We start from the raw sequence: 14,209 nt of genomic DNA on the forward strand, positions 1-14,209 counted from the left end.
TTGAAGGCGGCGCTCCAAGTTCCCTTTAAATGCTGCTAGCAAATGAGAGGCCAGTGGTATTGCCACGTTTATTTTGCACACATCCACGTCTATCCCCTGTCACCTGATCGCGCTGCAGTTTGTCTGCTTATCCATAGCCACACCTCTTTACCATTTAGCAACGTCACGCCAGAGCTTGTGTTTTATTCGTTTAGCTGAAATGCCAAGATGTTTGTCACAGCCCTAAGTTGAGGCACTCCAATTTATTTACAGGTGCTGGGAATTTAGCATTCACATTCGCAATCGCATTCGGAAGCAGTGAAGGCTCGGCCTTAGTCCACTATGTATTATTAAGGAAGAAGGGTATAGATTTAAGTATGCGTGTTGCATTATAAATATGTTTCTTTGTACGGTCATTTTTAAAAGTTCTCGCGCCTCCCAGGGAGGCGCGCTGCACAGTTTGAAAACCCTGGTATATTAGTATTGAGTGGGAAATTCTAGAGCAAAGTGAGAATTCTAGATCTCGAGATGGGATTTTATAACGTTTTTGCCTGGCATCATTGGTCTGCACTTTCCGTCTGCAGTACTGGAAAATGGCATCTCAAGGATTTGATTATGAATATGAATGTATGCGAGCAGATCTACTTGGTCTGCCACGACCAGAAAGACCTCCAACGCCTCAAGAACCTGTGAAAGTTGAGGAAACCGTAGATGAAATAGATCCTGGGGTCACAGAGGTAAATTTATGATTTTTTTTTTTCAGCGATGAGCTGTGTTTACATACCAAGATGAAAAATTCCTAAAATGCACTTCAAGTTTAGTTTGTTTTTAGTTCAAGTGTAAAATATTTTGTTGGGCTTATGTGCTGGACTAGCACATTAATATACAATGATTACTTAGAATTCTATACAAGGACGTGTCATCCACATATTTTGTGAAGATGTAGACATAGTATAAGTTGTCAAGTATGTGAAAGTTTGCTAAAGTATAACAAATTTCTGTTTTACACTAAAATATAGGAGACAAAAACAGTTTAGATTTAAATTCTAAAACACTAAATTTTGCAAAATTTAAAGGTAAGGTTGAATACTGGTCTGCAGGCTGCAAATGGTTATATTAGACTATACGTAATATCCATTACGGCATTTGTGCCGTATCGCCGGACAACTTTGAAAGCTGAAAAAAGCACCAAAATGGGCATTTATTCCGAAGTTGGGCGTCCGCTTTCGCCACGTTTTTTCGCTGTTATCTCCTTTGTACACTTTCTGGAATTTGTTATTAGGTTCATTAATCCGTGCTCTGCACAAACTTTTAAAAGATTTTGCTCGTTAGCAACGTATTGCTTCACAAATGTTAAAACTGTTATTTCATTGCCCTTGCACATTCGCCATGTTGATAACCTAAATGCTCGTTTCTTTCCCACAATGCAACTGTTCGGTTACCTTGCGCCAAGTAGTTCCCTCCGCTCGGCGTATAGTCCCATGTTTATAGCCGCTTATATATAACAAATAAACAGATTTTTCGAGACTCTCATATATTATCAAGCACACAAACAATCAAATTATCCATATCTTTCCTGTAAATTTTAAAAATTTTGCTGGAAACGGACGCCCAACTTTGGAACTTAACCCCCAAAATGTATTGCATACGGTTATATTTTGTTGGATTACATTAATTTACGTTAAATTACGTTACATTAGACGTGCAGTATTACTGTAATACGGATCCATAGTATAAGTATTAGTAGTATTAGAAGCAGGAGTAAGAGTAGTAATAGTAGTAGTAGGAACGGGTTAGAAGCCCGGCAGGGGTTGCTTGGGTTCTATTCTCGACATAAAATGGACAAATTAAAGATTTGCCAAATTTTTTTCTGTACATTTTACGATTTCTAGATTCGTATAGTAAAACAAGTGTACCTCTCCGCAAAATAGTCCATCCGCCTCCACATACAGTCCTGCTAACATCATCAAAAACAATCAACAAATACAGCCACTTTCTTAACTTTTATTTTCCCCGTACCTGCCTTGTACTTCTTTCTCACAAACACATAAATTCTTTAATTGACCCGGTAAATTTTCTAAAATTGGTCCGGCGATACGGCACTTAACCCAACTTTACAATAGACGCGGCAAATTTTTACTTGGACTCAAACAGTGACTTCAACCGGATCAGATGAATCGATTACAGTTACTAACACCAAGGTGACCAGAATTTTCACTTGCAAAAACGGGACGCATACGAATAGGCTACGGAAGGGGGGGGGTATCTGACTTCCAGATTGCATTTTGGGACTCAGCAGTGTTTTCAATTTACAAAATACACAAGTAAGAGTGATAACACACCGTTTCTAACTTTACGTGTACTACACAACAAATAATGGTTCCCGATTGCAAGTTCTACCCAACAATTCTTTTAACTAGTTGAACACTCAGAATTCCACTCAATTCCCACTTGAACCACGAACACACAATTCCCATTTGAAAATTCAGAAGTCCTAGACATGGCTGAACCTTGGCAACGAGTGTTGGTACGGAAGAGAGTAGAATTTGCATTGACGTTCTATATTTTGGATAATAATTACGGGACACTTAGGTCATTTTTACTTAAAAACGGGACATGTAGGTGTCCCGTTCGAGAATCAGAAAAAAACGGGACAACGGTTGGAAAAAATGGACTGTCCCGGCTAAAACAGGACGTCTGGTCACCTTGTATAACACTCAAAGTAATGTACAATGTTAAGAATTATACTATAAGTACAAGGGCCAAAATGTTACTAAACACTATTCCTAAAGTCTTCCGAGAAATCAATTCAGGTGAAGCGGTGACTATCAATTTTGGGATCTAAATGGGGGGCTACCGCCCACCAAACCCCCCGCTCAAGTATCATAAGAACATCCAAAACAACAGTAAATAATCACACCACTGCTATAAAGCTAGCATAAGGGAAAAAAAATTTAAAGAAAAAAAAAACTCGTCACTAATCATAAATCAGTGCAAGACAAAGAAAAATAAATTACATCTCAACAAGACAATAGGACAACTAGCAGCAAACCAAATACTTTGCTTAATACTCAAATGCAAAACAAATCAAGAATAAAAAATAATATGAATTAAAAGAAGAAAACACTCACCATTTCGCCATAGGAGAACACTCATGAATAATGAACTCATAATTGCTTTTACCCACTTTTACCATACGTCGGAAATATCTTCAGCCTTAGACCACAACCATGATAGGTTTTCTGTAACTCAATTAAACCACACACTGCTGCAAAGCGATATGGGTTACTATACGAATCTAATACAAACTTATTTAAAAACGACAAGTTCAAATTCTTTCTATTAAATTCATGAAACGGTTTCTCAATAGCATTTGCTAACTCGATCGTCGCCATGAATCGAAAATTCAATTACGCGCTCCTCGCATGCCACCAACAACAACACACACATACAAGCACACAGAACATGTGACATCACACTGACAAACTACCATATGACTGTACGCAGACACCTAGAAGGAAAAATATGAACTACCACCATGAACTACGACGTCACACCAAAGGCACGAGCAATTCCAACAAGCGACTCACACAGAAACAGTTCCAAGAAGTGACTGAACCTATAAGAACCGATTAATGTCACAGTTTGAGTCAAAGTAAAGACTTGCCATAGACGCTCCAGCCGCGCATCGATAACAAGGACCGCCTTGGAACAATGTAGTAGAGTAGACTAAGGTAGGAATAAGTAATGTAGGGTAGAGTTGAGTTAGCTTAGTGTTAGGGAAGTTTAGACCCATTTGTTAAAATTAATAAAATGTGGTTTTTCGTCTCTGCGACAGGGTATGAACTGGAGCGACAATTGTAAAGTTAACCCAAACTAATATATGTTATTTTTATTTATATTGTTTATATATTGCAAAAGAGGTCTTCCCGGTTAAATTTAACAACACGACGTTTTGCAAAATTTACAGTAAAATTGAGTATTACGTTGAAAAGTAAATTTCGGGTTCACTCGAGCAGACGGTTCCGAGATCCGATCCGTTTGTTCGACTAATGACCTAACGAACCTAACCTAACCTGAAAATGTAATAGGCCCTAAACCTGTCAAAATTTGGTAGAACCGTCTGCTCAAGTAATGCCAAATTTCTGCAGGTAACTGAAATAAATAGTAAATGATAAACGAGCAGGAATCATAAACTGGACAGAAATTTCTGCAGCACGCTACGTCATAACAAACTCACATTGCCACAGAGTTTTGGGGGACCTTAACAAATCTGAAGAAAAACTGCACTAATTTGTACAATAAAATTTGGAATGTTGCAAATTGCACAGAAATTGAAGAGAATGAGAGCTAACTGAGTGACTTAAATGATTTTAATTTTCAAGTTCTGCAAATTCTTGACGAGGAAGTACTGGCGGTAAAAAGCAAGGAATTGTGTCGATGCAGATTTAAAATGGTGTGTGTGTTTCTTTGGGGGTAAACTTTAGTATACACGTTCCAGTATCGTCTTCCGCGTTGAAAAATAGTTCTTGTTTATATTTATTTCTTTTGTTTCACTTTTGGTTATAGTGTTAGCTATCAACAGATGGCGTTATTAGTTCAGCTGCACGTGGTTAAAAAAAAAGTATCATCTTAGTGTGTTATGACGTATAGCGCAAGCACGTATTCTTGTGTGTCACGTATAGTAGAGCGCGCTGTGTGTGTGTGATACTTCTGTTACTTTCGTAGTCAAATGTGTGTGTTCTCATAAGTTCGTATTATTACTGCAATGTGAAATGGTTGTGATATTAACTTACGTTAATTTTCGACTGACATATAATAAGGAGAAGGAATTAAGTTTTTAGAGCAGCAGGGTTGAATTAACTAGGAAATTGATTGCCATATATGTGTATTTTTCGGTGTAATCGGCGGGTTAATGGAGTATAAAGTCTTTTGGCATGTGTCTGCCTTTCGTGGAACTTTTTTTGAAAATTAAAAGTTAACGTGTGCAGCAGATTTTTCATTTCCTGTAGTGTAATGTTAAGGAAGGTGTCTAAGGTTCAATTAATCATGAACTTTGATACTAATTTTTTCTTGTTTGACAAATTTTGGTGCATGATGCATGCTCTGGATTTTTTGATTGCCGATTTGATTCTTCATTTTAATATTGTGGTAAGTAGTCTTGTTTACTTTAGTGTATTACAATTTTGGGGGAAGGGAGATGTAATAGCCTTACGTGAATGTGTAATAGCTTTTTTCCGTTAATTATTTGCGGGTGGTTTGGGAGGGGCTTGCCCCCCACTTTTTAAGCGGGTGGTGGAGCGTGCTTTGTAAACTTTAGCCCCGGGGGACAAACTTTATATTGCACGCTCCACTGGAAAGGATGTTACCTAGAACATTGGGATAGAGCTGGAGCGGGCTTTGTAAACTTTAACCCCCGGGGATAAACTTTTTAATACTTGCTCCAGTTTCTCTTTGTAGGTATCAGAAAGCACATGCAGTTTATATTTTTCTTAATTGTTTCTTTCTTTTTTTTTTCCCTGAAATATTCTAATATGTTGGTGAGCATGTTTTTGTTTTAAATGTGGCTGTGTGTTTCTTCTATCGAAAATAGTGCCAATGCGCAAGGGTACTACCTACGCCATTGTGTTATAACTGGAGCGGGCTTTGTAAAGTTCGCCCCTTTTTTAATACGGAGAGCATTTAAGTTATCGATAAATATAAACAACGTAAAAAAGTGTGGTTCATTATTACTATGCAATTGTAATGAAATGCATGCTTGCAGTGACCACGTATTTTTTGCAGTAATTTTTAATATACACGCTCCCAGCGTCGCTCGCTTCTCAACTTCACCTGCACAAAATGGGGTAGTGTTATGTCGCCCATTGCAAATATTTTGCAAAAGAATGTGGAGATTAAGCCTATCATTACAGACGAATAAGATCAAGAGGGTATTATAATAACAATAAAAATACGTACCTTGCGCACATGTTTGATATATCCATCTCTTTTCCTTGTTTTTCAGTTTAGGTACCACAAACTTCATCGGTGTTTTCACCTTACTGGAGAATAAATCGATATATGATTCACGTGTTGGTTATTCGGTCTTTTCTTTACTAATATGCCACTGGATGTACTTCCGAAAATACACTGCAGAATTCCTACGAATTACATTAATCAATTATGAAATGCACATTTATAGTCACCTTGAATAAGACTAGGGCTATTCCATTAAGATATCCGAAATATCGATATTCAAATGACGTTCTACATAGGCATACAGGAAGGTTATGGAATGAAATGAAATCTGATTTAAAGTCCCATGATTTTGCACCGAGATAACGGGAAACTGTGATTATGAATGAAATAAGTGGGACTAAACGGAAGAATCCACGCATACGATGTTTGTACACCACAAAGTTCACTTGGCGCGAGGGGCCGCAGTGGCTCAGTGGTAGAGCGTTCACCCTTGGTGCATGGGGTCCTTGGTTCGATTCCAGCTCGCGCCAAGTGAACTTTGTGTTGGACAAACACCGTGTGCGTGGGTTTCCTCGGGATTCTCCCACTTTCTTCATTCCACCATTTCATTCATTTCTCATCATCAGCGTCTCTTAGCCTAGCCGGCAAAATCGTGGAACGTAAAACTGAAAGATTTCATTTCATTTTTCACTTGGCTCCAGCTGGCATGAAACCAGGGACCCACACACCACAGTTTTGCAAGAAGGTTAGTAGTGTCTCAGATGCAGTACTTCAGTTGATAGATGTAGTAGTATTTCATTTACAAATATGTATCCTATAACGTTCATTAGCAAAGACTACTTAGAGTTTTGCTAATGTAGAAGGCTGGACAGTCAATGCATTTAATTATGTAAATTAGGTTTGGAGAGTTACAATTACCGGAAGGGTAGAAAGTGTATGTTATCCATGTGATGTTCGTTTGTTCATCTTTAGCGTTCCTGTTTAGCTCCGAGACTATACGAGACCCGAACTTACAGTTCCAGGTGAAATCTTAATCACTGTAATGCGTTCCAAGTTTTTTAATGCTCTCTTATCGGGAATCGAACCGGGGGCCACGTGCATCAACGGGATGTAGTATGCTGTTAGAAGGCCAATCTTCTCTACTATATCCATTTACTTACAGCCTGCTACATTCACGTGACCGTGCATTCCAATATGACTGCCACTTGGACGCTTCTCAGTTGTTTTCTCTGTTACCATAGTTATCTTTTCTGTCTGCTTCTTGCCCTCTTTATCTGATGAATTGTTTTTGCGGAAGGAGTCATAGTACTTTTAGTGGATGAGTGTTCTTTTATCGTGTTATGATTAAGTTTGTACCAGTTTTTGGTAATTCAGTATTTAGAATGTGATTTTGAGGAAGTGCTAATAATTTTAAAATTTCAGCCTTAAACGATGTTCTTAAAGAGCTACTGAGACCAGCGCAACTTTATTTGCGCTCATTTGTATACGTATATACTTGTATCGAGAAGTATACGCATATATTTGTTTACTTAGTATTGTTGTATATTATTTTTCATATGATTTTAGTTTTGTTAGTTTGCTTGATTTCTTTTGATTCAAAGCACTATGTACATTTTTCTAAAGTTTTATTCCTTTTTTTCTTTTGTTTTCAGTTTGCTATTTTAGCTACTTAATTACTACCTGTTTCTAATGAAATGTAAGTTTTACGGAGCACTGGTGTTAAAGAGCCGGAGTAATTTCTCGTTCATTTTAAGGTATTACTTTTATTTTATCTTTATCTGTATACATTATTTGGTATATGAAAAAAATTCTTACCTTGCATCCTAAACACGAGGATAACAACATATTGTTTTAGGCTTTCTTTTGTCCCTGTTTTAGTATGCTTTCTACCACTACACTGCCTATTGGAATATGATTATAGGTTCAATCCATGTTTCAATATAAAGCCTTTGAAAAGAGAAGAAATTAGTTCAGTCTATACTGAGGAAGATGTTTCTTTTGAGTGTTTAAACACTGGATCACATGGAGAGGTAGTTATGAGCCAAAAATGTGTTTTACAACTTGTGAATAGGTATTCTGTTTTAAAATTGTAATAATTTTAAAAATCATCCAAAGAGTAGAGTATATTAATACTACCAATATAGACTATCCTTGTTCTGCTTTTTGGACGTTTTATTATTATCGTAACAAAAGACAATACTAAAGTTGTGAAACACGTTACTGGCTTATAACTACTTTTCACGTGATCTACTGTTTACATACTTTAAAAAATTTCTTCACAAGTGGGATTGAACTACTACTTGGTTTCTAAGGAGTACCAGAGGTTCTGTAACCGTATATTGCGTTTCTCATGTCTGAAATGCAAAGTAAGAATATTTTTTACAATATTAAATATATATCTAGTAGCCTCTATAGATAAATATTTGGTATAATGTTCAATGTGAAAGTTTCCTCTTTATCCCGTAAGTACTATGGACCGTCTCTCAGACCGCTGCGACTTTTCATATCATTATATTTTCCACAGTCTCACTACTACAAGTGGATCTTTTCGTCTACCTTCCTGTCTAGCAAATGGTTACATATTGTGAAGTTCGTGTTATAATTGATCCCCTGTGCGCGGCGCTGGAGGGGTCGAGCGGTCTCAGAGACGTACTATAGTAGTTACGTGAGTATTTTGCTGATCAGTCGTCTTTCGTTATCTACTGATTATTAGCAGTTTTGTGTCTTGCCGTGTGGCACGTCTTGCACCACACATCAAATAATGACCCAGAGACTGGAAAACCTGAAATAATCACATTTTATAACATGAGTAAAGGCGGAGTGGATACTCTAAACAAAAAATGTACAGATTACACACCAAGTCGTCGAACAAGACGATAGCCATTGACAATATTCTTTATGCTGGTGGATGTTGCGTGTGGTGTCAATGCGTATGTCTTGCATTAAGTCTACGCTAGTCCGAAGTGATGGCAAGATGTGATTTCAAGAAAACGTTGGCAAAAGGACTTGTTAGGCCTCACATAGAACGTAGATTTTTCATCGGACATCTGCCACGAGAGCTGAGGTTTTCAATCAAGAGCTTGAAACTGAGTTTCCCACCATCGCGCATAAGGAGTTCAAAAGGGAATCATAGTCTTCTGTCAATTGAGTTGTAAACGCAAAGCAAAGATACTCATTCGTGTCAGCGGTGTGGGGTACCGATTTCCTTGCAGTGCTGAAAAAGAAGATATAAGTGCCTACTTGAAGAAAGTGCATGCTGTCAGAAAAGTTAGTGCGGTACTTTCTTTACCATCAAAACGTATTTTCTTTACTTTCTCCATCATATAAGAACTAAAAATAAGTTTTATTCATTACCTTTACACTACAAAAAATGTAAGAGTACAACTCATACAGTACCTTCCTGTAAGTTTAAAAAAGCTAAAATTCCATGTTTTTCCTCCGTTTTTACTGTATCTCTTATTCTTAGTGCATCTATAAGAACAGTGTATTTTAAATTAGTGTTATTTTGACTACATAGAAACGGAGAAACAATTGAATATTTCAACAATTACAATTTTAGAATAACAATGAAAGCATTGTTGCAAATTTTGACTATGTTCTCTTTCTCATTGTTTTAAAAATATAAAGGTTTTTAACATCGTGAAATTACTATGTTTTACTTTTCTATAAGCAACTAAGATATGTAGGATATCATTTTTAAAAATATGCAATGAAACTACTACTCAGTAAATGTGAAACAACAATGCGGTCTGACAGACCGTTCCATAGTAGTTACGTGATTATTTTCGTCCATAGTACTTAAGGGTTAAAAAAATAAACAGACACTATGTTTCAAACACTCTTCCCCTTATTCTTGAGTAGAACCATCAAACGAAGGCATAGTTGCTTTTTCTTAAGTTTATGGGTGGAAGTATTTTGCCGCAAGTGTGAAAGAGGTACTAGACAAGTAGTTGTTTTCATGACGCAGAATTTATTTTTGAGAAGCTTTTTTTTTTATTATTATTATTTTTTTATTTTTTTTATTTTTTTAAACTTTACTTTACTTTACTTTGGATTTTTAAATGTTTCCAATCTAGCGAGGGTTCCAGGTTGTAGTCCATTATTCAGGGTTCACACCGACATTAAAAGTTAGGAAAATGTGGTGCTTAAAAATATGCCGAGTCATGGTAACGCTGGTGTGTTTCACAGTAGAATCAGGGGATTTTTTCTTAGCGGCCCACAGAAGGTATGAAAAATGCCAGAAAGAATCAAGAGAGACTCAAAGAAGATAATAAGCAAAATGCTTTTAAAAAAGTTATCGTTACAAATAAAGAAGCTTGCAGCATGCCGAAAGATGTTGAATCTTCAAGCTTTGAATGAAGTACAAATTAAACTAAAAATTCAAGTACTACAGAAGAAAATAAGTTAGATTTGTTGGTTGTAGATAATCAAGGAGATAGGCCAAATTATGTATTTACTTGTTTGTTAATGTTGGTATTCAGAATGCCGAGATATTAAAGATATTTTTAGTGTATAATTATTGTTTAGTGCCAATGTTGTATTCCAAACAGAGGAAGTGGGGTTGATAAAAACATATTTAAAAGTATAGAGTTTTTTTTTTCTTAACCTGGTCATAAATGATAGTGTTTGTGGTATTATAAATCATGGAAAATTTACCTAATCATGTAAATTAAGGGAGATCGATACAAAAATTTGAGTATGAACTGTCTTTTTGTTTATATATTTTAGAATCAAGTGAACTTATTTTTTATTACTAAGCTTACTGAACCGATTTTGCTTTTTTTTCTCAGTTCGGAAACATTTAGAAGAATATAGTTATCTTTTGAACACTTGGACTATTAAGGTGGAAACGAAGATTGACGAGTGTTCGAGGGGAATAAACTGTTAATGGTGTTCGTTATAATTATTTCACATTAATCTCTTGCATAAGTTTGGCTTGTTATAGAGATCCTTTCATTCTAACCCGGTCATCTGTTTAGCCATACTTCAGATATGTGTAGTTACTTAAGAAATTGTTCGAAGTATATATATATATATATATATATATATATATATATATATATATATATATATCGGGTGTTGCAAAATAAGTGTTACAACTCTTGGGAGGTGACTCCTACGACTGAGACAAGAAAAAAGTTCTCTTGAACTTTCGGCTATCGGACATAGTTTCAGATCTACAAGGTGCCGAAAGCGTGGGAAAATGACTTTCGGACGCCAATAGTTTGGAAACTATCCAACGTAAAGGGGGCGGGTAAAAAATTCACTGAAGAAGTCATACCTGCTCAATTTTCACAATCCTACCATGCACGCGCAAGGGATTCCCCAAAGGAACGTAGGAAGTCCCGGATAATCTGCCAAATGAAAATTGGTCTAAATGGATATGAATTGATAGGGTTTCTACCAGGTAACAATAATCCGTTTATATTAAGTCGATATCTGGAACAAATACAAAATGGCGGACACCTTCATGCCTGTTGTGTGTGGTTGCATAATCGCCAGGTACGGATGCTGGCCAACAGTGACGTTCTGAGTATTGAGAGTAGCGAATTTGTACTCAAATGCTTTAGAAAGGCATCTGGAGTGTCGATAGAGCACAACAGATGAAGCAGGGTGATTTACAAGTGTGGAAACGTAACAAAAAATGCCCAGACAAAATACACTCATATTAAATAAACGTGAGTTCAAACCGTCGGAAATGTAAGGAATAGCATCAAGAACATGAAAGCCATTGCCAATTTACCAATAATATTCCATCAATCCAATGCAATATGATGTGCATCGTTGCATACTAATAAGGATGTAACAACTGGGGCTAAGTTGAAATTGTGCAAGGGGACTCACTAAGAAACTGGGTAAACTGAATGTCACTAGTGGGATCGCATGATCGATATTGAAATGTGGCCAGTGTGTGTGTTGATATCAACATGTAGCTAATGGGCAAATTTCAACATGTCCCACTACTGTTGGGACACCGTCTCACGTACGAAAACAAGGAAACTGAAGTTGTACATTCTGCTATTAAAACTGGTGCACTTTTTAGTAGAACGTAACTAGAACACGATTGTATCAATGTCCCTCTGTTTGGGACACTGTCCCACAGTCGATACATATGAAAATAAATCTTTTAATCCATGGTTCAAATTCAGGTAGAGCGTTAAAATAACAAACTTGTATCATGTCCCACGTCTTTTGGGACAAATGTCGTACTCGAAATATAGGAAAATACCTCCAGAAATTCGTATCTTACACACAGTGCACATGACAAGACAAAGACGAAAATGAACCAACACTACAGTTGGAACACCATACATATGGAAAATAAAACGACATGAGAAATAGGAAGAAACGTCTTAAAGCTCTGATTGTTTACAACTGTGCAGTAGGAGTAACAAAATAAAACACACAAGCATATAGGGAGGCTATACAAGAGCGCTTGCCAAACAATGTGGGTACTCCTCAAAGAAATGAATACAGACAAAGTGAGGCTCCCTCGAGCCTCAGGGCTAGAGCGCTCGCTTTCGCTCGCGTGGTCGCAGTTTCAAATCCTATTGGGACCCCAAGGCCTCAGATTCAAGACCCGAGTAGTTATTTTCCTATTTTTCCAAAGTAGGAGTAACGGTGTCCCAGGAGCAGTAGTGTCACATGTTGACATTTGTCCATTAGCTACATGTCGATATCAATACACACATTGGCCACATTTCAATATCGATCATGCGATCCCACTAGTGACATTCAGTTAGTTTACCCAGTTTCTTAGTGAGTCCCCTTGCATAATTTTAACTAGGCTTCAGTTGTTGTATCCTTATTGTTATGCAACCGTGCATATCATATTGCATCAGATTGATGGAATATTATTGATGAATTGGCAATGGTTTTCATGTTCTTGACGTTAATCCTTACATTTCCGGCGCTTTGAACTCACGTTTACTGAGCATGAGTGCATCTCTGGGCATTTTTTGTTACGTGTTTAGACACATGTGAATCACCCTGCTTCATCTGTTGTGCTCTACCGACACTCCAGATGTCTTTCTAGAGCATTTGAGTACAGATTCGCTACTCTCAATACTCAGAACGTCACTGTTGGCCAGCATACGCACCTGGTGATTATGCAACCACACACAACAGGCATGAAGGTGTCCGCCATTTTGTATTTGTTCCAGATATCGACTTAATATAAACGGATTATTGTTACCTGGTAGAAACCCTATCAATTCATATCCATTTAGACCAATTTTCATTTGGCAGATTATCCGGGACTCCCTACGTTCCTTTGGGGAATCCCTTGCGCGTGCATGGTAGGATTGTGAAACATGCAAAATTCAATAGAGCAGGTATGACTTCTTCAGTGAATTTTTTTACCCGCCCTCTTTACGTTGGATAGTTTCCGAACTATTGGCGTCCGAAAGGCATTTTCCCACGCTTTCGGCGCCTCGTAGATCTGAAACTATGTCCGATAGCCGAAAGTTCAAGAGAACTTTTTTTTTCTTGTCTCAGTGGTAGGTGTCACCTCCCAAGAGTTGTAACACTTATTTTGCAACACCCGATATATATGTCTTTGAATTTGACTTTCAAAGACGCTCATTATCATAACTAGTAGTTCCCCCCCCCCCCCCCCAAGCCTTTGTAACATACCATACTGGTAACGTTACATTCTGATTACATTTTAGTTGCGCAGTGTTTGAATTTTCTTATTTTAGGTTGTGTTAGGTTGGACTTTATTCTTATAAGTGCTAAGTTGTGTTTAATCTGTTATCATCCGTGTTCCGTTCATTATAGTTACTATTTTATATTGATGCCATACGTAGCCTACGTAATTTTTATCTGCGCCATAGCCTTGGTATATGTATTCTTTACCTGCGCCGTAGGCTATGTGATTGTCTTTAGAAACTAGTTAGGCGTCGACTTAAATTAATTTAGTACTGGTACGTAACGAATATTCTATGTTTGGCGAATATTATTGACCCGCGTATAGTATATCTGCAGACCTCGTTAGTGGAGAGAAACCCTATTAACTAATTATTACATTGGAGAGAAATTTAACATAGCTATCCATTGCGATAAAAATGTGTGTGACCCGTTTTACTCTCGAATGTGACATATAACAACAAATGCATATTCACTTAAATTTCGCTATTATGTGGAAAATATATACTTGCATACATATGTATACATATTTTAGGCTTTACTCAACTGAAGTCGTGCATTTTATTAATACGATAATCGTTGGCATAAAGAAATTACTTACGTATACTAATAAAAACAAATTTGA

The 14,209-nt window shown here is 37.0% G+C and overlaps 1 long non-coding RNA gene across 1 annotated transcript in view; it reads left to right on the plus strand.

Moving 5' to 3' along the window:
• The first annotated feature begins 536 nt into the window (after window positions 1-536).
• LOC145693008 (uncharacterized) overlaps window positions 537-14,209 on the plus strand; it is a 36,087-nt gene continuing 22,414 nt past the window's right edge. Inside the window, exons 1-2 of the long non-coding RNA XR_014132681.1 lie at window positions 537-716; window positions 7,590-7,691. This is a non-coding gene — a long non-coding RNA (uncharacterized LOC145693008). The remainder of the gene's footprint in view (window positions 717-7,589; window positions 7,692-14,209) is intronic.

This window comes from Thermobia domestica, chromosome 8, assembly GCF_964235325.1.
Source record: "Thermobia domestica chromosome 8, izTheDome1.hap1.1, whole genome shotgun sequence".
Lineage (NCBI taxonomy): Eukaryota > Metazoa > Arthropoda > Insecta > Zygentoma > Lepismatidae > Thermobia > Thermobia domestica.